At 35.3% G+C, this 25,492-nt stretch overlaps 1 long non-coding RNA gene across 1 annotated transcript; it reads right to left on the bottom strand.

Moving 5' to 3' along the window:
* Nucleotides 1-3,943: 3,943 nt before the first annotated feature.
* Nucleotides 3,944-25,211, bottom strand: LOC145662955 (uncharacterized). The gene is made up of 4 exons (XR_014127128.1): nucleotides 25,000-25,211; nucleotides 12,702-12,883; nucleotides 10,976-11,114; nucleotides 3,944-7,709 (listed from the first exon to the last, which is right to left on the bottom strand). It is a non-coding gene; the product is annotated as an uncharacterized LOC145662955 (long non-coding RNA).
* Nucleotides 25,212-25,492: the final 281 nt, after the last annotated feature.

The following is a 25,492-nucleotide window of genomic DNA, read 5'->3' as shown; positions in this document are numbered from 1 at the left end:
TCAATCTCAGATGTCCTGTGGACGTCCGTGTGCTATGTGGGTAAGGAATATGGAAAGATTTTTACAAATATCCATCCTGAGGGGATAAAAGATGGATGTCCCTGGCTTGCAGCATACTCCTGATGGCACAGTCCACTGACAAATAAGTCGAACTTAAAATAATATATTCCGTCTTAATGAGGCTCTTTATATCTCTTTATAAAGGCAGTTTTTATTTTATGAGCTAATTTATATTTTAAAATAACCTGTAAAAAAAAGAAAAAATTTCTTAATGAAGTAAGTTATTTTAGAAACATTGATATGTAACTGCAGAATAATATTTTCAGTATTATTATAATGAAACTGTTAGCGTTGAAATTAACTACGTTCATAATACGTAGCATCATGGCAACAACTGCATTGTCGCAGTTCTGTTTGATCGTGGCAAATTTCAGAACTAAAACAAGTGAATGGAATAGGCACAAGTCCATAAGCCCTAAACGGTACAACATCTAAACTGCAGAAGTAAAATTTAGGGTTTGTGCCCGCATTTTTACGAGGGGCGTTCCATATTGATTTACACTTTCCTTTTTCCTTCTTTCAGGCTCCTCCATTAAGCTCGTCATTACACTTGAAAGGAAGTAGTACTTAGGTATGCCTTCAGGTGGAAGAACAATACAGAGAAGTGTACTCCCTGGAAAACTACAGCACTTTCACCAACAGCTGTAAGCAAGTGAGCGGACAACATGGAAGGTGATAAACAAACACAGAGCTGGAGAATGTGGTTTCTGTGGAAAGAGGAGGTACAGACTGCGGAAATTCACAGGCGATGGTGGCAGTGTGTGAAGAGTGCACACCGTTACGTAAAACCGTATACAATTGGGTGGACGGCTGGAAAAGTGCCACACATCAACGGAGAAGGGAACCACTTCCGGAAGAAAAGTGTCTGTGACAACACTAGTGAACACTTCAAGAGTGGAGCGGCTTGCTCAGGACAACAGGTGCATCACGTACACGGAACTGAGGCGCCCACAGTCACTTTGCACCGCATAGTACACGAACACCTTAAGATGGGTAAGGTGTCTGCCAGGTGGCCCAAATCCCTGCATGCAACACAAAGACAACAACGCAAGGACGTGAGAAGTTATCTTATGGAGCACTACAGCCAGGATCCAGAAGGCTTTATGTCCAAACTCATTACTGGCGAAAATACTTGGCTACACTACCATGAGCCAGAGACCAAAGCCCAATCAATGCAGTGGAAGCATAAGGACAGCCCCACGCCAAAGAAGTTCCCCACGCAGCCCTCAGTAGGCAAACACATCGCCACTGTCTTCTGGGACAAGGATGGAATTATCCTCATTGACTGGCTGGAACCCGGGACCACCATTAACAGCTAGTCATACGTGACAACGCTGCGGAGTTTATGCCGTGCAATTCAGAGGAAACGACCAGGAAAATGGGCGAAAGGTGTGCTCCTGCAACACGATAACGCTCGTTCCCACACGAGTCGGACAACCATAACTGCCACTAATGAGCTGGGGTTCTAGGTGATGCCACACCGACCTTATTCTCCTGACTTGGTCCCTTCTGATTACACTCTTCGAGGGATTGAAGAAACCGGTGCGTGGACATCATTTCGCCGACTTCCAGAAACTGCAAGACGCTGTCCGGACGTGGGTGCAACAGACTCCGAAAAAGTGGTTCGCAAAGGACATAGAGAAGTTGCCACGACGGTCCTTAATGGAGACTATGTTGAGAAAGCGAATGTATCTGCTGAGGCATGAAGGTTCTTATGTTAAAAAAAATAAATAAAAATAAAATAAAGTGTAAATCAATATGAAACGTCCCTCGTAGGACATATGCTGGTTAAATCTTATGAATGTTACTCTATTCTATATATATATATATAAGTCGATGTGCATAATTCTGAATTTAACCCGAATTTCATACACGTGTGACTTAAAATCTGAGGGGAAAAGTACTGTGACGGTAAGACACCCAGACCAGCTCTAAAAAAATAAATAATGAGGAGCGACATAAAAAATAAAAATAAAGACGACCAATATAAGTGTTAAATCCATAGTTTTCGGTGTCGTCGTGATTCTAGTGACACCGATGATACCGTTACTGGTAAGTTCAACCCCCGTTAGGGGAAGAGGTAGTGAGACTGGGTGAGAAACACATAAATGGACACAGGCGGCATCGGCCCAGGTATTAGTCTTCCTTAACTACACTTACAGCTAAGCTTACGCAAGAAGGGGCATATCAGCTGGCCCTGAAATTGACAGGGACAACTTCTTTGACGTTGCTCTTAGTTATTTCACTTATTTATTTTCAAATTGCATAAATCTTATTGTTCCCGTGCATGGCAGCTGACTTTGGCTTTCGCTATTTATCTCATTGATTTCTTCATTTTCAAGTCTTTGCATAAACATTGTCCTACTCGTGCAAAGAAGGAGCACTTGAGGTACTATTAAGATATGTACGTGAAAAGGCAATTACTACCACCAAAACTGAACACTAATATTGAGATGAAACTTTTAAATGGCAAACAATTTAATACGACTCTGATTTTCTTATCTTGACTTAAATTTATTTTCTTATTTAAATTTATCGTAATTCAATGCTTTCTTTCGTCGAATGCTTTTGAGAATACTTCATTGGCAACTAGAAGTTTTTCGCTAAATATCTGATAGAGTATAGACAATAAACTTAGAGTAAATTAGTAAATGATACAGATTATATTTTTCCTTCGCAAATTTTTAATAACATCCTCCAAATATACTCAGCTTGAGGAAATGATGAAATGTTCGAATTGATTATGAACTCTTGTACAAGGATTACAATAAAGAACTTAAGATCTAGTTAAAATTAAAAACTAAAATAAATTAGTCATATTGGTAATATTTAAGCATAAGCGACGTTAAATAAATACTTTCTAAATATTTATGAAACACTAATAAAGCACTTAAATTATGACGAAGAAACGTAGAATAGGTATGATTTAGTCTTTTTGATCACGTACAGAATGAACAAAAATAACATTTCGATATTGGTAAAATACGAATTTCAACAAAGCGGTAAAATACGTGAAAAAGCAGCTTGTATATATGGTGTTTCAGGGAGAAAGAGGAATACTTTGGAAAATGTCAACATGGGTGAGTCTAAGCAAAAAAGTTAATTGAATATGAGCCCTATTCTCAATGGTTTCAGAGTTACAGATTGTGAACTATTTCTGACCTTATGTTGCTTATTGCTCGCTCTGTAGTTAATCTTGGAAGGGAAGTTATTGAAGGAAATTGGAAATCAACGTTACCACACAGTTCCCTTAAATAAATCTTAAATTAATGTTACATGTACTCTACAACTTCCCTCTCAAAGACACCACCTGCTACAAGTTGCATACCGTTGGAAAAGTCATTCCATCAAATTTTAAGTGCATTATGTCTCACCGCTGTAGAGTGACGACAGACTGAGAAATAAGCAGCCTAAGGTAAAAAGTGATTCACAACCAATACCTCTCAAATCGTTGAGTATACGACCAAAGCTCATATGAAGTTATATGTTTAGAATTAGTCATACTACCGTTTCTCAAAGTATTGCCCTTTTCCCTTGAAACACCTTATATGTTTAATAATTTGTAGATACTGTATGTTATCTTTGAAGTAAAAAAAAAAAAAAAAAAAAAAAAAAGAAGGAACGTAAGCAAAATATCTATCGTAAGAAGGAAGGAGCCAGAAAACCAGATATAGTGGAATTTTATTTTGCCATGTGTTATAGCTCAATATTCCAAGAAAGAAAGAAAGAGGGAAAAAGGGGGTTTCCTGAGAAAATCTTACGTATTCAGAATTCTTACATACCTGTGCACAAGGTTATATGGACTTTAGTGAAAAGCTTGTTTTCTATTCTGGAACTTAAGACAGAGGATGGAAGAAAAAAAGTAATGAAACTAAACAACAAGTACTACAATATTTTGTTTATTACGATCCTATTCTTCAATTCTACAAAACACATAAAAATCAAAAATACTGAAATTACAATACGACACCTCACCAAAAATGAGTATGCGAGCCCTAAATATTCCTTTGTCAATCAGAGTCTGAGCCATGTATTTTAAAGTGAAAAAAAATAAATAAAAAAATCCGAAGTCCTTATAAAACATGTATGGTAAATATACCCTATTTCACAGATAAATTTATGGTGTCATAATTCTTTTCTTCAATCTAAGCAAACAATTGTACGCAATATTGTTCATACTGTTGCGTATATTGTTAACATGGTGATCGCTGTTCAAAGTTACCAACACCAAAAGCATGCAACTTATGTAATAAGGAATAAAGATGTAGATACTACAATATCTAATAAACTTACCCATAATACAAACATTTCCTTTAATTTATGAATTAATTCAATTACATTTACAAATGATGATTTCAGTTATCACGCGTTAAAATAATTTGTATTTAAGATGATTGTAGTTTCACAACTGAACTTTTCATTGATACACACCTAAACTAAGCAATATCAGAAAAACAACACTATATCATCTCAACCTCGAAAGAAGTGGTCATTTCAATATACTGTACATAATTCTTCTAACACTCTTAAATTACATTTATATTAAATGATTCGTATTTTAAATGTTCGTTTCTCTAATCCTTGTCTGTGAAGAAATTTATAGTGTATGAGAAATGCACAATTTCATATTTACTTGATGAAAAAGATAAAATTAAAAAAAAAAAAAGTATATACTTTCCCAAATACAGAGCTTAGATAGAAAAATAATGGCAACACTGTTCACACGGCAGAAGGATGTGTCTCAGCACTACAGGAGTTCCACAGGTGATAAGGGAGTGTGAGACGATGAAGTACGGCGAGAGATAACGACTATGTGTTATTCAGTCAAAACAAAGCAATGTTCTAGAGAAGGCAATTTGATACGCCATAACAATATGTTTCGGAAAAACGACGTGCGTGGATCGAGATTGAAGTGGCAAGTGGGTGCAGTTCACAACAATGTTTTCAGGGACTTCGTGGCGACCTCTTCGTCAAAAATGACCACTTCGCGAAAAGCACCACAACACAAGGAAAGACATCACACATACAACATGGTGATCGCTGTGGTACATTGACAAAGACTGACGTGCTGACGGTTATGACGCCTTCCACACGTGTGGTAAAAAAGATACAGAGATGGGAGCCAATTAAATTCAGGGAATGTAACAGATGTTTTATGCATAAAACCAGATAGGACTTATAACATTGTTCTCATTACTTGTATATGATCAGACCTTTGACGACTCTATACGTAAAGGATTCGCTATACTACAACGTACGTTAAAAAATGTAACTTTTCACTGATGGTGATGTCCTGTCTGATATGAACCAATGATCTAACCAGAAAGAAGAAAATATTACATGAATCATATAATACACTTCCAAACCAGCTTGTCTAAGGTCGACGATATCAATGGACTACAGTAAGATATCAAAACAGATGCTAATAATTGGTTAAAAGCACTACGATTTGATTTTCAACTAGCTCCATTCTTTCTTCGAAGGGTGTGCAAATTATACATACATTTCTAAACATTCAATAGATTTTGGTAATATACTGAATTCTGGAAATGAGATATTCGGCATGACTCATTGCTATCAAGGAATATGGTGACGTTTGAAGCTATTCCCAATCAAAACATAGAAGTACTAACCAAATCCAAAGTGTAACGTACACACTTAACGTAAATGTATTCACTAATATTATAAAGGTAACCAACAAAGTTCTGTCACTTTTTGTGAGGTCTGCATTCAATTGGCCCACACATCGTAAGTTGAATGCGAATGGAGATAAGGCGAAGGTCAGTTCTTGGTATGGGTATATCCAACATACTATGTGATGGTGGCAGTTCAGTTACACCGTGAACTTGCGTAAGGACAGAGTGAACATGGGACAGAATGTCACAAGGGCGTGAATGCTGTACGAGTTCAAACTGGGGTCAAATGCCGCTGCAGCGCGGTGGAAAATATGCCACGTCTTTGGTGAGGGTATCCTGACTACGTAGAAAGCGCAGTGGTGGTTTAACAAGTTTAAGAACGGTGACGAAACACTCGAAGACGCACCACGTGCGGGAAGACCACCACATGTACAAAATGAAGATCTTCAAGCAGCAATTCAGGCAAACAGTGACCAGATATGTGAGGAACTGGGACTACAATTCAGTATGAGTGGAGAAACCATTACAAACTGAGTCGATAGGTCCCACATAATTTGACTCCGAGCCAGAATGCAACGTGAGCAGATACCTGCGTTTCTTTGCTATCTCGTCTGAGCAAGGAGCCATTTCTGAACACGGTGTTGATATGTGATGAGAAGTGGGTCTTGTACGAAGCTCCACGGCGCCGTTATTATTCGTTACTATCCCATTAACTGGTTTCAAAATAGCCGAAACCAGCACAGCACTAGGTCTTCCTTATGTGTTTGGTGGACTGCTCGCGGCATCGTGCATCTGGAACTGCTACCACCTGGTCAGAGCATCAATGCAACTGTGTACTGTCAGCGGTTGAGCCGTGTTGAAGAAAAATTTAAAACTTTGGAGTCAGCACTTCTGAATCGCAAAGGGGACTTCCTGTTACAGGACAAGGCTAAGCCCCACGTGGCTAGGATGACCCGGGACACCATTCTACACCTTGGATGGGAAACACTATTGCACCCAGCATACTCCCCGGACATTACACTATCCGATTATCACCTGTTTCATTCCTTGGACAATCACCTTAGAGGACGCCAGTTCAAATCCCTAGTAGAGATGCAAAATGCACTTGATACCTCCTTTCGATGTTCGAAGGTGGTGGGTGAAAAAGCTTCAGAACTTGATTATCTTTAGAGGCAGGAATGAAAACCTAATTTTCGATAATAAACTACTTATTATTTACACTTACCTAAATGCAGTTTAACAAGTTTATATTCACTACAGAGAATGATGTATGTCATCTCAGATTTGTACCGCTAATATGGAACTTACATCTTAGCTCTTAACTTAGAACATACCCAGATACTTTCTAATAATTATAAACCTGTTTTTCTCAATTTTAATGATCATTCATAAAAAGAACGTATTGCAAACGAAAGAACACCATGAACGTATTGCAACAAACGGGCAATAAATTCAACAAGTTGTTCAAATGAAGCCTCTATAAAAGAAAGAAAAAATAACTGGTATTGCAAGAGTTCCGACGATTTTTTTTTTCAATAAATACGTGTTTTGATTTCTACTGACCAAATGGCAGGCTTACATTATACCTGACAAGTTTCATGTGAGCCTGAATAAACGTTAACAATACGTGGAAACGTTTCAAGAAATGCCATAAGTACTGATTTAAGTAAATATGAAGTGCTTTGTCTATTATACATGTTAAGTAAATTTAAATTTACCAATTAGTATATTTTGTTTCAAAAATAGAATTTCTATCATGTTCTCAATTTCGTAAATGTTTTATTTGGTCGCACTTGCGAACTCGTTCACACTTCCAGCTTGTGCAAGTTCGTTGATTTCAATGAACAACACCAAGATATCAAAGTGGATGCTCACAACTGATCTAAAGCACCACAGATTGATATCCAACTGACTCCATTCTCTCTTCCAGGCTTGTGCACATCATGCATAACAATAAATTTCTTCATTCTCTGCTCCTTACAAGGAATGTGACAATTTTGTACTGAAACTCACCTACAAAAAAAGTTTTGGAAACAATGAAAACCATTTCTAAAATATCAAGAAACTAACATTCTAGTATGCAAAAATATCACAAAAAAAAAAAAAGAAACTTATACACGGGTTAGGCAAAACAAATAGTTATCACTCAACGATCATACAGCAATTATATTAAGAATAATTAATACTTATATAGTGTGTGTCTTGGGAATCACAATGGTATTATTATATTCCTAGTGTTATTTCGGGAACCAATTATGTTGCCTTCGATTTCTAGACAGTAAAAGACAGCTTCGGCTTCACAAATATTTTTACAGTTTATTTAACTCACGTATTCTGTTTATTGCTGTTTAAATAAAAGAATTAGTTTTAAGTTAGCACGAAACAAAGTTTAGTAAATCATTTGCAGTTTTAGTTTTCTGTTCTGCATGCGTTTTCCAATTACACTCAGAGAAAAAGTCTTTTACTTGCCTGTTTCACGAGAATTTGTATTCGAAGTACACAGAAGCAGTAACTTACTATAATTTGAAGATGTGTTTGAGAAATACCCTTGTTAAGTTATAAAGGCAGAAGTTCAATTAAAGTATATTTTAATAAGTTAAAAAGTACCTTCTTTTTAACACAGTGTTCGAATCCAACTTCGATTCAGTATTAGAAGATTGTGAAGACTCTGCATTAGATGAAGAGAAATATTGAAGCTGCATACGTTTAGAAAATTGTGTTAACTCTTCTTTAATCTTCTTGTAGAATATTAATATTCCAAGTTCTATTATAGTTATTATTTGGAAATCAGATGTTCCTTTCGTATTATTACAATTATAAAATTATGAGTTAAACATTCTAAGTTAGTTGCAGAGCCTTTGATAAGAGTGCTTCCAATATACTACGTGTTCTGTCAACCTGTCAGAAGCCAACTTTCGTTAACTGTACAGTAGTTTAATTGTTTTTCTTTTTCCTCGAAAGCTCTCCGTTATAACTTTTAATTACTCCCTTCTTAGTCCTTTAATTCTTAGTGATGCACATCTTGCATAAACGGCTTGTTTTAAGCATGGTGAACCTAATACTTCAATTTACCAATTTTTAAAAATAAACCTCGAAAATAGTTAAATATTAATTGGGAGTTTGATGCAATAAGGGCGTAGAACTGAAATATGCATTTGGAGAAAACTATGTTGAAAATTTAAGTTGAGTTTTTGTCTTACATAAAACAATGTAATATGCAGCATTTTATTCCGATATCGAGTTGAAATTTTGACAGGAGGCTTAACAAGCATGATAAAAACCACTCATGCATTTGATGCAAAAAGGGCGTAACCTTTTAAGCGAAAGGCTTACGCCCTTATTACATCAAACTCCTCAATTCTACTACGATACTTCCTAAGTAAATAACAATGAAGTAAATAAATAAATGAAAGAAAATCTATGACAAATTATCGGGTAAAAATAAAATAAATCTATTATGTTTAGTTTTCTTTAGTGCCTGAATTGTAAAAATACATTGTGAACTACCTTAAGATGAAAGAAATGGGCTTGTTCTGTAGTGCATATAACAACGGACAATGTATTTCCTCATTCCATTCACTACTCAGAACGTGGAACACAGATATAGTCCAATGATCTTCCCTGAACACATTCCTCATTAATTCAAACTCAAGCATACGGCTCGAAGCCTGTTAAAGGTAATTCACGATTAACTGAATTTCATAGACCAAACCACTAACACTAGATATTGGACCCTCAATTAACGTGGAACTGTAAACTATTAGTTCAGTGTAGATAATAAATACATAAAATAAAATAGAATTATCACTGAAAATACGTCAATAAAAAAAGGTTATTCAGTGCGCAACAAACAAATAAAATCCAATGAAAACGAACATCTACAATCTCACAATTTTGAATTTTGAATGCAGGGATCAAAACAGCTCTCAGATACAATGTGTGATCAAAAATACGATTTTTTTTCCCTTTTAAGCAGCAACTGCTGACGCTACTCTCATTTGATGTAATTTGTTCGATAGCTGATCCGTTGAGACAGCCAGCGTTAAGATAAAACACGTTCTGACTTGTCACTCCGCGTCCAGAGCCGCTAGAGGGAGGTCGTGTTTACCGTCTCTTTCGCGTATCATGGATTTCGAACAACGCGGAATATTAAGTTCTGTTTCAAGTTGCAGATAAGTGCCAAGAAACTCACGAAATATTAATTGGTGTATGCTGATAATGCTGTAACTCTGAAGACTGTTTACAAGTGGTATGAACGATTTAAAAGCGGAAATGAATCGGTAGAGGACAAGCTATCTTCGGGACGTCGATTAACCACGAAAAAAAAAAAAAAAAGTGCATAAAGTGGAAAAGTTTGTTCGTTTAAACAGGCGAATAACTATTTAAGAGCTTACCGAAGAACTTAGCATCTCACAATTTTAGCATTTTAACCGCCGATTTGCCAATGAGGAGAGTGAATGCGAAATTCGTTCTCCGACTTTCGACTGACGAACAAGAGTTTTTGACCGATAAAAATATTGGTGTTTGTCCACATCCATACGTACTCTTCGGATATAGTACCATGCTAGTTCTGCCTCTTCCCCAAAATTAAAACTGTGCTTAAAGGAAAACGTTTTGACACCATTCCTGACATCAAGAGGGTTACGACAGAGCAGCCGAACGCCCTTCCAAAAGCCTTCCAGGAATGCTTCCAGTCATGGATTCAACGTTGGGATAAGTGCATTGCTAGCCAAGGTCAGTACTTTGAAGGAGATTAAATCGAATTCCATGTAAGCTTAGTACTTTGTTTTTAACATGGTAAAATTATTCACCGTATCTTTTGACCACGTCTCGTATATTTCGAAAAATACGGAAATACTTAAATTTTAAAATATGAAAATAAAATTTTTGACACCTTATTCATTAGAAGTATGAAACTTTGAATACAAGGGAACCTTAAAAAAGAAGATATTAAAAATATGTATTTGAACAGCACTATTAAGATAAATATTCATGGGTTTTCATTTTGTTACTATGTTTTAATATTCAAAGTAAATTTAGATATAATATTGGCAAACAATAAATTTCTTGAAATGTTAATTTGCTGATCGAATGTAAACACACTTCTTCATTTCTTCATTCAGCTATATGTCTTTATGTACAGTAAAACAAAATACAATCACTTTCACGTACAAATTCTACATTACTGCTCTGAGTTTACATCAACCTCTCTATACTCGTATTTAGGCCTTGCATTCTACTCTTACTTAAGCAAGATGCAATTATTGTTGCAAACTTACGGTGAGTCACACGTTAAGCATCATTCATTGAATTCTTCGATTACTGTATTTGGGGAAACTGGAAGTTACACATCCTATTCATCTTAGCGATGACACGTACTTAACTTACTAAGGTATCCAGGCATAACTGCTAGACACCCTGTAATCGAAAAACAATTATATATATATATATATATATATATATATATAGATAGATAGATAGATATAGATATATACACAAATAAATAATAAAGAAATAAACATATAAATATGCTACTTCTAAGTGCTACATAAGGATCTTTTCCCCCTGTAACTCGTACGCAGAATAGTGTCGCTACATTTGGAAGACCACACCAAACGTGTCACATACTCAAGATGGCCATGGTTAAAATCATGATTTATGGTAGCAGGTTAAAGTAATTTTGAATATGATCGATTCTGTTTATTTATTAATTAATAGAATAATCTGCAAGTAGGTATCTAATATTTATCCTAGTAATTATTAAGATACATACCCGTTTTCAGAATTCACGTTTTCTCACCATTTTTCTCAGCCTTTTCAGTTTCTCTACGTTCACAATATATTCCACTTCCCGCTTTTACGTTAAGGAAAATTTGAATTCTCCGTCATTCACATCTTGTAAACCAGCGAATGTAGAGGAGAAATGGTTAATTAAATTTAAAAAAGAACTTGGGATACAGGAAAAAGTTAACTGTATATTGAACTTCAAAAGTACTAATAGTATTACATAAATACCTTCCAATACTATGCAAATTGAATAATACATAGCCAGACAGAAATAACTAACAGTTAGATGTACAAAATGTATTCTGAAAATTGTTTACTTTAATGTTGTTCTTTACTGCTAGATATTTAGACTAATCGCAAATAATCTCTGTAAATCTATATACTGTTAATTATATATAGCCTGAAAAGCTTTCCACCATTTTCTCTTTTTCTGTTAAGTCCCTTGAAAAGTATAAAACCGGATTTATACTGTATACCAAAAGGTACAACTATTCTACGAAAACCATCTAGCAGTTTTCGAGGTTTACATAATAATTTTACACTAAGAAGAATCAGAATTGTAGATACTCTTGATCTCAATTCGGAACTAAACGTTTGAAATATTGATGCTTCAACTAGAAAAGTAGTGTTTTGTATTCTTTTTCTTTATTTCTTCGGCAGTGTCATTTAAGAAAGAACAAGGAAGCAAAACAATTTCCACTCTTGACTCAACTGACCATGTTTGTAATTTGTTAGAAACAATGTTTAAGCACTGTACAGAAACAGTAAAACTGAAGTTCAGAAAACTAAATTATTCTCAAAAGGAGCCTCAATGCGCTCATAAAATTAGCTTTCTCTAATATGCCCACATTTGATAAAACTAATTTCATTCCTTTCGTTCAACGCATTAACTATGCGATGATCGGGAAGCTGATTTCCCCTGTTCTGTGTAAGTAACACTCAGTGGCAGCACTATGTGATTCTTTCTTTAATTTGAAAGTGAGACTGTATAATGAAGAATACCTACAAATATGTTTTGTATGAAGGATGAAGGATGTCCTATATCGGAATGTTTGATTGTGGAGAAAAAACAGTGAATGGGTGTCGATAAGGTACTTCCTTGCTACATACAAATACTGATGTAAGTTCAAACATACAATAAAATAAAATAAAGAATGAAATAAATAATCAGCTTTATCAGAACATTGTATCTTAATATTGACATCTTAATATCATTACCTAACACAGAGTTCCTCGCATTCTGCTTATTTACGAGCAGAGATTTGATAGCGTGGTCTGGTTAAGGAGACCACAAGGAGAGAGTACAAAGTGGTCTTGAATGATTTTGTAATTAGTAAACTGCCAATTCTTGAGATTCAAACAGCGGAGCAGTTCGCGATACAGTGCTGTCAATCTCAGTTCTGCAAAAGGATAAAAGCGAAAACAATAAGTATCAAATGTCCACATGCAAGGATCATAAGTTTAGCGAAGTATTAATTAAATAAATCTTATGATGTAATAATACAAGATATATCACATTAGTTGGCGAGTTGCTTTTATATATGAAGAAGTATCGACACTGATAACCAATGAGAATACATTGTTATTTAAACGCATTTAAAAAAAAAATCGACAGGTACATAAAAATCTAAACTTGCTCATACTTCTATACACGAGGACAAAAATAAAAGGGAAAAATACAGGAAATGGTATGTAGTCTATTCGATTGAGTCGTCTATGACTCCTACAAAGTTCCCACTCAAACTAAATAATCAAATTTACAGCTTTTTCATGGTCCAAAAATTTTCAATTTCAAGATTGAAAGGTTCGTTAATGAACGCACAACAGCACGGTATGAAAGCTTTTCTTCCTTTTTTCTGTTAACTTTTAACCGTGTCCACGTATATTACTATGTTTCGATAGCCAACCTCGCATCGTAAGATGATAATGGTTTGAGCAACATTTTCAGTTGTGTAGCTTAAATAAAAATTAGGACTCAATCCTCTTTTAACCACATTCCTGAGAAACCTATCCTTCCATTTTTACTTTTTACGTCGATTGATTGTGACGATTGTTATACTCTAAAGACTCTAAAGAAAAAGATTAGTACATGTACAGAATCATATTACAGTAACTGTAATTCCTCAAGTCCTTTGCACTACCTAGCCTTTAATTCTCCCCTGGAGCCTTAATCACGAAGGTTAAAAACAAGACGGAAATAATAAAAACATCAGCCAAGTAAAAGCAACAGACTCGCCAGGGCTGAACAGTGTCGAAGCAGCTGGTCACTTATTTAATGGAGAAGCAGCATGCTTTATTACGGTGGATGTAGTTTTTGTATTCTTTTGATCAGACATAGAAGGTTGCCAGCTCATATCATAAATTTTTATTTGTGTATTGTGAATCACGTTGATATTCTGTATATCGGAAAATTTTCCTTGAGACAATGAGTCACATGAGCTGTGTGAATTTTAAATTATCCAAAAAGATCTTATGGATATGGATATTATTATAGAGGTTCAATATACCTCTATAATAATAATTTTTTGACAATATCCAGAACAATATAACAGTCCTTGTTATTTTTATTCCGTCAAAGTCACCGTCCAGTACATCTATACCATTTTGATAATGTTACAAATAATTTCAAGTGAAATCCATGATGTTATTTTAAACATGTTTACAAAGGTTACTGTTCTTTACACGAATAATATTTTTATAAAAGTACATTTATTTTTATAAAAGTACAAGTAATTGTACATCCATTGATGCAATAATGTTTTATCTCTTTAAGGAGGTTACTGGTTACTATACCTACACAATACATTTAAAGTTTTCAAAATATGATTAACGCCCAAGATGTAAAAGCAGCACTAAATGTTCTTAGAAAAATCACCAATGACAATAGAGGAAGTAAGTAACGATTGGGGATAATTCAAAATTCAACCCCAACACTTTCACTTAAATAGCATAATTAGCATTTAATACTAATTCCTAATGCTTTTTCTTCAGTTCGCGACTTGTATTATACGAGAAGACAGATTTGATTTAAATGAAAAAAATCGATTTAAATTAAAAAAAAAAAAATGATTTTTTTCCACCTGCACAGAAACTTTAAATAGTGTTCAATCTCATATCTGCCTTTCCACTGTCCCGAAACAAATTCCATGGCAAGACATACCAATAGAAAGGAAGGAAAATCGCTCAAACTCTAAGACAGAAACTGAATTTACTGTGTGTGTGTGTGTGTGCATAAAATTAACTACTATAGTGCGACACAAATGACGTTATGTCTGAACACCAATTTCTACGTGGCGCTAGGGTCAGTTACGCACTCTGTATACTCCCCACTTTCTCTCTGACAAGGCGGTGTTGCCATGTTCTCACCCTCCCCTCCCTCCCCAACCTTCGCTCTTCCTTTTACCAAACGCCAAAAATTGGAAGGGCGAAAGATTCTGTTCATTCAGGATCATTTGATATTGTGTTTGTAGTGGATACAAAATTGAATTTCAGTTTGTTTTGCTAAATCTGCAAATTACATGTATCTGTTAGTATTTAGGATCTGTATGAGGGTTTTTTTTTTTTTTTTTTTTTTTTTTTTTTTTTTTTTGCACGTTAAGGATATATACCGGCACATTTACGTATACATTCTGCTATTCTTTTATTATAATAATGATTTTAAATTCTCATGCACTTTGATTCCTTAACACAATAATCACTGAAGATAAAATACTACGAAAGACTTACTAACGATACAATAAACTAGGCTTTCTCATCTCATTTTATATCACGGCCCCTTTTATCACATTCTCTTGCCTGTAATCCCCATATTTAATTTCCGGTTTCCAATAAGTTTTTCATTATTGCTGCCAATCGCTTACAGTTGTAAGTTGTATTTTTTTGCTTCTGGTGTTTCAATTTGCAGTTTCTCACCAGTTTCTCCTTCTTTTATTCCAAATATTTTTTTTAACTAATCTTTATTTGTTTAATATTCTTTGCTGTATTTGGTAACAAAGTATAGAAATAAAAATATGTCTATCAAAATAAGAAATTTAACATATATATTTTTTAAAATACATATTTTTTCTGCTACTAGGTCCTAATTACAAGTATCGTTTTCATTTCCCTTCGCGATCCCAAGTTGAGAAACCCCCCAAGGGACAAAGTGGACAATTTATTGCGAAAAAAGGATGAGTTTTTTAGTTTAACGTCCCACACCTATGCCTTTAGGCTAAAAGAAACAGATGATTGATTAAAATAAATATTTGACAAATTATTTTTTTGCCGTCCCACCGGAAATGGAACCAGGGGCTACGTGCACCAAAGCCATACGCGCTAACCACTAGACCACCGGGAAAGGCTAATTTGTGATATAAAGAAAAATGAATTATGTTTGCAAAATAACCTTCAAAAGGCATAGCCCTATTTGTTTAGTTTATGTAGTGGTGATAAAGAATCGATCTGAGGAAAGAATGGAGAAATGGTTACTTTAGGGCAACACAACATGGATGTCGATTTGCTTCATATAATATAATATCATCGCACGCCTAGATTTTTATTAATATTAACGTGTTACAAGAAAAATGCAGTCGACCAATGTTTTTGTAAAAAAAAAAAAAAAAAAAAAGTTTTGTTTTAAAAAAAGTAGTAGTATGGAAAACAAATGTTATAATATTACTCCCCCACGAAAACAACAAATATTACGAAAACACTTCTAACTTTTCTAACCTCAATTTACACACTGGTCTGTCTAGATCAAAATGCAAGGGGGGAACTCCTGAGGAATTTTCTCTGTGGAAGCAAAGTTCTGGACTAAATTTTGAACACTGGCATTAATAATACGGAAGAAATAATACATACATACATGAAATACCTTATCTTGCTCTAGGAAAAATGTTTCAATGATTTTATCATTGGTTTTAGACATAATTCGGTCCTTATCATGTGGGACCAGTGACGTACACAGAATTTCTTTAACGACGTCCAAACTTAAATAGTTTCAACTTTCAAAATACGCGCGTTACAAGAGGTCAACAAAAAGTGTGATATAACAACATTTCTTATTATAATATAATGATTTGTATATATTTGAACGTTGGTAAATGTTATTCACTATATTCGCACAGTAACTTTAAAAATGTATAGTTTTTATACTATAACTCATGTAACACTAAAACAATTTTTGCGATCTAAGCCTTGGGTGAACTAGTTTCCCCATTAGATTTGAAAGATCTTGATAACGATACAAGGATCATTACTTGCATGTTTCTCGTCTCCTCTCTAATTTGAAAATGCACTCGTCTTGTGCGCAACACAGGCCCTCAACCAGCCTCAGAGGTTTGGGGGGGGGCATGAATATGTTAGGGGGGCCAAGTCATTAAAAAATCTGTTACACATAGCTAAATTGTGTGGTTTTTTTTGTATTAATAATGGCATTTGGTGTTAAGGTCTAGGGGGGCCACGAAAAGTTTGGGGGGGAGGTTCCTTAGCTCCCCTCTAGTTGTGGGCCTGGCGCAACACTACTTACAGTCCTACTTAAAACTGCCATATCGATGCAATTGATATGATAAGGTTACATTCAAAGAGTTATGTAACACGAAAGAACACTAATTTTGCACTAAAGAATGTCGAAAAACTTTGTTCTGATGCAATAGACAAAGTTGACAATTTATTCTGGAATAATGTAATGAAACACGAATGGGACTTAATACAAAAGGCTTGGACAACGCGAGGAATTTTTAAAAATTGTCAACAAACGTGTCACACTGTTAGGAAACAGTGACAGCAGCAATGATGATGATGATGATTATATCAATATTAGCTCTCCATGATGGAAAAGACGATGATGATTAATATGTACTGTACATCAAGTGAGTTTGTCGCCACGGCATTTTATTTTTCATTTCTCAATAATAAAAAAATGTCGTTTGTTAAAATTGCATGTTCATTTGTATATCATTTTAAAACACTATGTTCAAATGATGATAGTAAAAAGTTTAAATTAATATTCTTGGCGAAAGCGTATTTATGGTTACGGAGTACTCCGCCTCTCTGCCCATTTTTTTTTCTTCTTTTCTTTTCATCTGTTGAGAAGAGCGCGAGGTAAATCAGCCCGCGCGAATCTTAAGAAATGAAGCAGAGTGGAGTCGAAGGTAGATGTGTTGCAAGTGTAGAAGCATGGCAACTCAGCTCTGTTGACAGTCGTTCTGGGGGTGTGTAATGTGTTTACAACCCCTATTGGTTGAAACTTTCTTGTCGTCTTGAAGAAGAGCGTTGCAATAACTGAGAACATTTCACTACTCTGATATAGAGTGATACTGACAAAGCTACAAATTTACGATGAATTTCATAGTACATTTAAACACTGACCGGTATTTTAACAAAACTTCTTATTTACACATATAATCTTTATAAAATCGAAAAAGGACTATTATTTTCAATATAGGCCTATTTTAATTTCAAACAACTTTTTTTTTTTTTTTTTTTTTTTTTTACTTATAATGTGTTTCGGGTAGTAAGGGCAAACAACATTGGGTCTGCTTTTTTATTTACTCAAAATGAAATGAAATAAAATCTTTCAGTTTAACGTCCCGCGATTATGCCTGTTAGGCTAAGGGAGACTATGATTAAAGGAATGACTAATGGGAGAATTGGTTGAATGAGAAAGTAGGAGCAAACTGGAGTACCCCGAGAAAACCCAAGAGCGCGATGTTGTTCACCACAAGCTTACTTGCCCAAGCATTGAACCAGGGACCTCACACACTATAGGTAAGCGCTCTACCACTGAGCCACCGCGCCCTCTTATTTACTCAAAGAATTAATAAAAACAACTTAAACAATACTATTAACTATTTGGCGCGGTAGATGAGGATTCGGTTCTCGTGGAAGCTCATGTAATATTGATCCTATGCTAAATTGTAGGTTCACGTTTCACTTAACTTTGGTGCTGAAAAGGACGCTAAACTCAAATCACCACCAATAATAATAACTAATTGATAGATGCACATTTTGTTGAATATGCTCTTATGAAGACATTTTAAAATGCGCTTTCACCAAAGTAAATTTTTGTTGAGCTGACCATAACACCTCATATCTTTTTGCATACATTGAGCTTATATCGAACACTAATGTTTATTTATATACTTAATCAAGTTCCTGATACATTCTGAGCCGGTCATTTATACTGGAAAAAAAGCAACAATCAACAGCATAAAACGACGTGGAAGAAAGTTGGTCACTACTTACTGAAACGTTTCATTCGTCTAATGAAGCTTGAAGAAAACATCTTCAAAAACCTCAGACACGACAAACGGACTTGAACATGGGATCATCAGATAAAGAACCAAGAATGCTAATATATATATATATATATATATATATATATATATATATATATATATATATATATATATATATATATATATATATATATATATATATATATATAGGAAACGGTGGTTTAGGCAAGTGAATAACGATAGAAGAATTGGTGGAATGAGAATCTGGGAGGAAACGGGAGTACTCCGACAAAACCCACAGACACAATGTTGTCCACCACAAACTTACTTGGCCGGGAATCGGAAAAGGGACTGACGTAGCCAACGCTCGCTCAGTTCCCTCTCTAGCAACTGAGTTACGAATCAAATCTTGTTCAAACATACTAAGCGAAATTAAAAAAAAAAAAAAAAAGTGATTAATAGATCAAGAGATTTTAAATAGACAAGGAATTAATGTTATTCATAACTCGCTCTATTTATACTCCTTATATGACATATGGGCCTGCAGATCGTTCAACCGAAAAGTAAAAGAATATATTTCTCGAGTACGACTCGACAATGAAGCGGAAGGGAATAACATGAACAACAAAATTGAACATTTTTTTCTTTCTGCATTAATAACACAATATAGTTCTTATAACAACAGTAACTACTAGAGTTCATAAATTTGCAACACTGTTTTTAGTTCGCATATTTTCCGTCCAATTTGTCATCTGTGTCGCACTATAGTATTACTTTGAAATTCCTAACTATATCTTAGACCTAGTTTTAACAGAAATCTTTATACAAGAGAATTTGCTTTAAAACCTAGTGAGAAATGCACAAGCCGAAGTGGCAAATAGGAGTGCAGCACAGAATTGGGGCGTCGAATGTCCAACTTGTATCACTGTCATTCACATTATATTACATCAATAAAGAAAGTCGTTCCAAGTGTATATATTGTAAAATGAAAGGAAAACTTTGAGGTTTACGTCCCAAGATTATGCCGGCTAAGGTAAGCGAGACGGTGGTAATGAGAAATAGTGATAAGAAGGAAGTTGGAGAACCACGAATAAACCCACACACACGGGGTTTGTCCACCACAAAGTTCACTTGGCGCGAGCTGGGATCGAACCAGGGACCCCCAGCACCAGAGGAGACCACTGAGCCATCGCGGCTTCTGTACATTATATTGTGTACGATACCCCTGTGAAGGACTATATGGTAAAGATGATTTTATTATGTTATTTTTATCACTTTGATTCAACTTGAGGTATGTTGAAAAAAAGTGCAAGTACTTAATATTATTCCAAAAGACCAAGACCAGTAAATAAACAAATAAAAAAAAAAAAAAAAAAAAAGATGCATGCATGAGTACATTACCTGTAACATGAGTTATAATGACGAAGCCGTAAAGCAAGCTGTCTGGTCTTTACGGTGTAATACTCCATAAGGAAACTATAATAAAAAAGGCCTGTAATAGCACTGTGGTAAGGAAACGTGTGGTCATAAAAGTGTCTCAAAGAAGTGGGCATGGGGTTCTGTACCATAAAAAAATTTTTTACCACTAATTTTGTTTATACAGTTCTTTCCATTGACGATGCACATGCTCCCTACGGACGCACCACCGGACTCCAGCTTCGGTTAGAGATACTACTTGCTTATTAGTGGTCATCTGGCACAGGACGGTTAGCAGTTTTTTGCTTGACAGTCTTTATAGCATATGTCATAACGAGGGGCATGAGTTAAGCCTTCCAAAAATCAATCCGTACACAGGAATGAAACTCGTCCCGCAAGAAATGTTTCAAGGTCGTAAGGGTATATTTCATCATAAAAGAATGAAATGCATCGTAACATAAGGTATGATCTCAGATTCTTAACCTGCATGATTGTTGTTATATTAAGTTCCAAATCAAGCAGTCTTCCTTTGTGAAGTAATTTAAGGTGCTGATTGAGAATAATAAAAACATTTCCCTTTCACTTTTTTTTTTTTTGCCTTAAATGATTCCCTAAGATTCTAGGTCCTTATTAACCTGACACATGCCCAAATTATTGTGCATAGGTTGACAATAAGCATGCAAACTGATGTACCCAGGAAATAACTACGTACTATGCTATTACCATGAAATTCACTCAAAGTGCCTTAGAAATCGTTTCTAAGGGTAGGAGTAAAATTTGCCAGACACAAATACGCGTCCGGGTGTGTCAAATAAACGACTGTAATATATATATATATATATATATATATATATATATATATACACATCAACTTATGTTAGGAGCAGTTAAAAGCGAAAATGCTATCTAAGTGAATCAGGCCAAAAGCGTAGCAAGGGTGCCCGCACCAAGGGAACAAGCGCGTTAGCGACAGAGGTGCATATTGACAACGACAGTGCATGTAAACATAAAAGATGTCGTACATGGTGCAAAAATACTGCGCCGGCGGAAATTAGTAGGGTTAAGTGCTATATCGCCGGACCAATCTTAGGAAATTTGCCGGGACAGTTGGAGAATTTATTTAAGTTTGTGAGGAAGAATGAATGAAAGTCAGGTAACGGGAGTAGTAAAAGCTAAGAAAATGGTTGAGTTTGTAAGTTCTAATCGGCAATGTATGTGGAGGTGGATGGACTATTTCGCGGAGATAATGGCGCCAAAGGAGCGTGGAAATGGCGCGTGTATGTTAAGGCGGTCACATATCATGTGTGAGTTATATAGAACTATTGAAAAATAACGAGCGACAGTTGTTGAAATTTTACGAAAGACACGGTATGTAAAACAGGCGAACAGTGTGTGGTAAATGGGAAATGAATTGAAAATACAGAAAAGAAAATGAACATATTTTCAGCGTGGGAAAAGGGTACGTGGGATTCATTTTCTTCTTAAAATTGCAAAAGTTTGCAAGCCTCAGTTTTGAAGGTAAGCGACTTCTAACTCAAAGGCAATGTACGTCTGCACAGTGTATAGAAGCTATATTTTATCTTTACAAGTGAAACGTTACTAGTATGAAATCATGACAAGTCATGGTTTGTCCAAGCGGCCTAGCCCGAAAAAACCCGGTGGGTTTTTTTCGGATTGCACCCATCTAAAAAACCCACCTGGCTTTTTGTTAGTATATTATTGGTACAACTAAGGTGATCACATTGATTTTTTTTCCCAGATTTTGGACTTTTCTTGGGCGAATTAAATGCTTTCACGTTAAGGTACACACTAACATTCAACATAAGACCTTCATAAATTTCTAAATGCAATGAATGAATTACAAAAAGAAAGAAAAAAAACTTAGCTTGGGATAATTGTGGAGCAAATTAATGTATGGATTATGCTTATAGCCTGTTTGAAGTAAAATAGAAAATACTTTCCGTGAATAGTGTCCTTCCCAACTTGGCGACATCGAGGTTTTACGGATTTAAGGGCATAGGTGCAGCGATGTAAATACGCTAGTTGTTGCCCAGGGCAAGAACTCGACTTAGCGCCCCCGAAATATTTACCCAATCAGGCACCCGGGGAACAAGCCACGTTTGTTCCCCTAGTTACGTCACTGCATAGGTGCTGGTACTACCAGGAAATATGTAAATACATTAGTGAAACTATCAGAATGACTTCTTACCTTTGATGGTAAACACAAGTAATTATAATTATAGACATACAAGTAATCATTCTTCAGTAAAATTTGGTTTTCCAACAGCAGCAGCTTAGTTCAGTTCATTTGTTGCTACTTTTCAAATATGCATTCTGTAGAATCAACACCAGCAATAGTGTAAAAATTCTTGCCAAATTAAGAAGCTTAATGCTTGAAGCTCTGACGACTACGTAACGCTTACTATTTCAAGTGCTGAATTCATACTTCCATACTAGTGGAAGACTGATTCCCATAAACGAACGCACAAAGCATCTGAAGTGAATACTTCAACAATAAAACTATTTATTTTACGCTGGAAGATATATAATTTGATTTAAAACATTTTGAAACATTTAGATAACTTCATAAAATATGAATTATACCTTTGTTTTTTAAAATTAATTTTCGGGAAAGAACTGTCTTGCAACAAGTGCTCGGGAAATCCCCGTAATTGAACGCACAAAGTATCGGAAGTCAACTTCAACAATAAAATCATTTATTTTACGCTGGGAAATATTTATTTCATATTCGACATTTTAAAATATGAAAGATATCTTAGTTTTAATTTAATATATTTGGTATTCAAATTTGGCGAACGCCACTGAGGCGGCTTTTCGACACGATCTACATGCCTCCACTTGTGTGGTATCTCCCTGTACCACACACTACAGGGTAAAACTTTTGGTCCTCTAAGTTTAAATTTTCAGGCTACAAGGTACGAGATACGCTAAATTTCCTGTATAGATTTTGGCGGAATACCAACGTAAAATTTCAAAACGGCGGCCATTATTATTATTATTACTGTTCAAAAAGGCGGGCATCCACGCTACAAAGCGAAATTTTCGGTCTTTTAAGTTGAAATTTTCAGAGTAGAAGCACGAGACACTAAATTAGCTGTATAGATTTTCTCGGTGTTCCAATGAAAAATTTCAAATTGATGGCCAGTTTTCAAAACAGCAGTAAATAAAAGATTGTTGCAAGTTGTGACATTGACAATCTTAAAAACGTAAGTCACATTTTAACACGTTTGCCTCAAAGGCATTGAAATATTTCGAAAAAAAAAAAAAACGAAAAAACCCATATGGGCCCATGTAGGTTGGTTTTTTTCAGAAAAACTTGGGCTTTTTCAAACCCTGTCACAAGTGCTATTGATATTTGTATGACTATCAAAACCCACGTTCTCACTACCCTTGCATATGCGTATACCCACCGTCGCTGACGCGCATGCAATTTTCGGAACCATCAGCTAGACCCTACTGACTGCAAGTGTATCCCTGCCTTTTAGTGGCCACCTAGCACAGGTTGTTCAGTTTTTTTGCACTAGTTTGTATGCCCCTAACCTAATGCAATTTAATCTAACCCAACCAAATATAACAGAATGCAGTACATTTTGATAGTTTTTTTTTTTCGATTTTCGATCCGGTGACACAGCATTAATGGCAACCAGTATGTTATACACACCTATTTAATACGCACTGATTCATTTTAAACGTAGTATAGATCCTGTAATCGTCCCATACTTACAGTACCACACTTGTATACATGAAATATGATTTCCTGCATGTTGTGTAAAATTCGTCCAACTGTGCAATTTAATATCCTATAACTACTTTTCTTTTTACATGCATAGACTCATTTTAATCTATAATTACAATTTCTATGACGGACTATTCTTAATCAGTACCTATATTGTCCGTAACGTATGATAGTAACCTTATTCTTAGTTAACACAAACTAGACAGGTTTCAAAGGTACCACAAATCGATGCCACGAAATATAAACAAACTGCTTCCCGTGAAGGTTAAAAAAAATAAAGCTCACGTTTAGCAGAAGGGGTCCAGCTCTTTCTCCTTAAAAAAAAAAAAAAAACGTACAATTTTGGCGATTTCTGTTCACATTAGCTTAGTTTAGATTAGTTTATGTTATATTATGTTAGTTTAGGAATCCAGCATAATTTTCCAAAAAAATGATAGAAATTCGCTTATTTCTGCTAGTAGATTACGGTAATTGTTTAGTAATTGGGGGCCAACACTAAAGAAGACAGAAGAGAATGTGCCCTACGGGTGTCTAACCCGCCTTCACTCTCTGACGCTCGCTCGGCAATACTGTCTGAATTAAATGTTAATCTAAGCCAAACCAATGTGAATAGAATATCGCAAAAATGTCGGTAAAAACCTATCCCCCCCCCCCAAAGCTAAACACTACCCTAGATTAGTTTAGGTTAGCTTAGAATAGATTTGGTTACATTATGTCTAAATACTTGCATCATTCATTTCTCCTGTAAATTCTGTTTTTTACATGCTTCTGGACCTCTTCTGCTTAACATACTCCAAAAATAATCGGAATTTATATTTGCACCTAATCTCGTTGTTATCTAAATTAAGTTGTAAGTCAGTAGCTATATCACATAACATACCATAATGAAATTAAGTAGTAAATCAGTATATCACATAACATACCACAATGAAATTAAATATTAATAGTAAATCAGTGTATTACATAACATACAATAATGTTTAAGAAAATCACTACTTCACTACAATATTCAAGAAAATATTATTCTGTTATTAAATAACATACCGGTAATAATAAATTCACCTAGATTTAAAAAAAAAAAAAACCCTACTACTACTAAGCGGAACTTCGAATTTTACTTGCTTACCATGAAATTCAACCGACTCATACTCAAACGCGTCGTCAGTTTCTTTCGTGCGCTAATTTAGATTTCAACACATAGCAGACGGACACTTCTTAATCTCCTTACCCAATAAGAAACCATGTTACAAATTGTTTATGACGTTCTCCCTTTTGACGTCACTAAAACTGATGTAGGAGTAGCTATTGGCTAGAAATGCAAAAACTTCGACCTAGTTTTCACAATAATATCGTACCTGGGTGTGAATGCAGTACCTTTCATCTTACTCTTTATTTGTTTGAGGCCAGTCTCTTTTGCAAGTTATTACCAACACGTTCTCTCGCAGGAATTTCTGAGTAGCTTGGCTGTACTTCTACTGCCGCCCGACAGTAGCGTACCCAGGAATTTATTTCGGGGGGGGGGGGGTCCAAACTAAATATGAAGCTATTTTATTAAAATTGCTAAAATTGCCCCTAAAATTAGGCTAAATTTTTAAAAAGTCGAAACTTCGGAAGGGGTC

Source organism: Thermobia domestica, chromosome 10, assembly GCF_964235325.1.
Source record: "Thermobia domestica chromosome 10, izTheDome1.hap1.1, whole genome shotgun sequence".
Taxonomy (NCBI): Eukaryota; Metazoa; Arthropoda; class Insecta; order Zygentoma; family Lepismatidae; genus Thermobia; species Thermobia domestica.
Note: the sequence above shows the minus strand (reverse complement) of the source record. Positions and strands in the feature narration are given on the sequence as shown.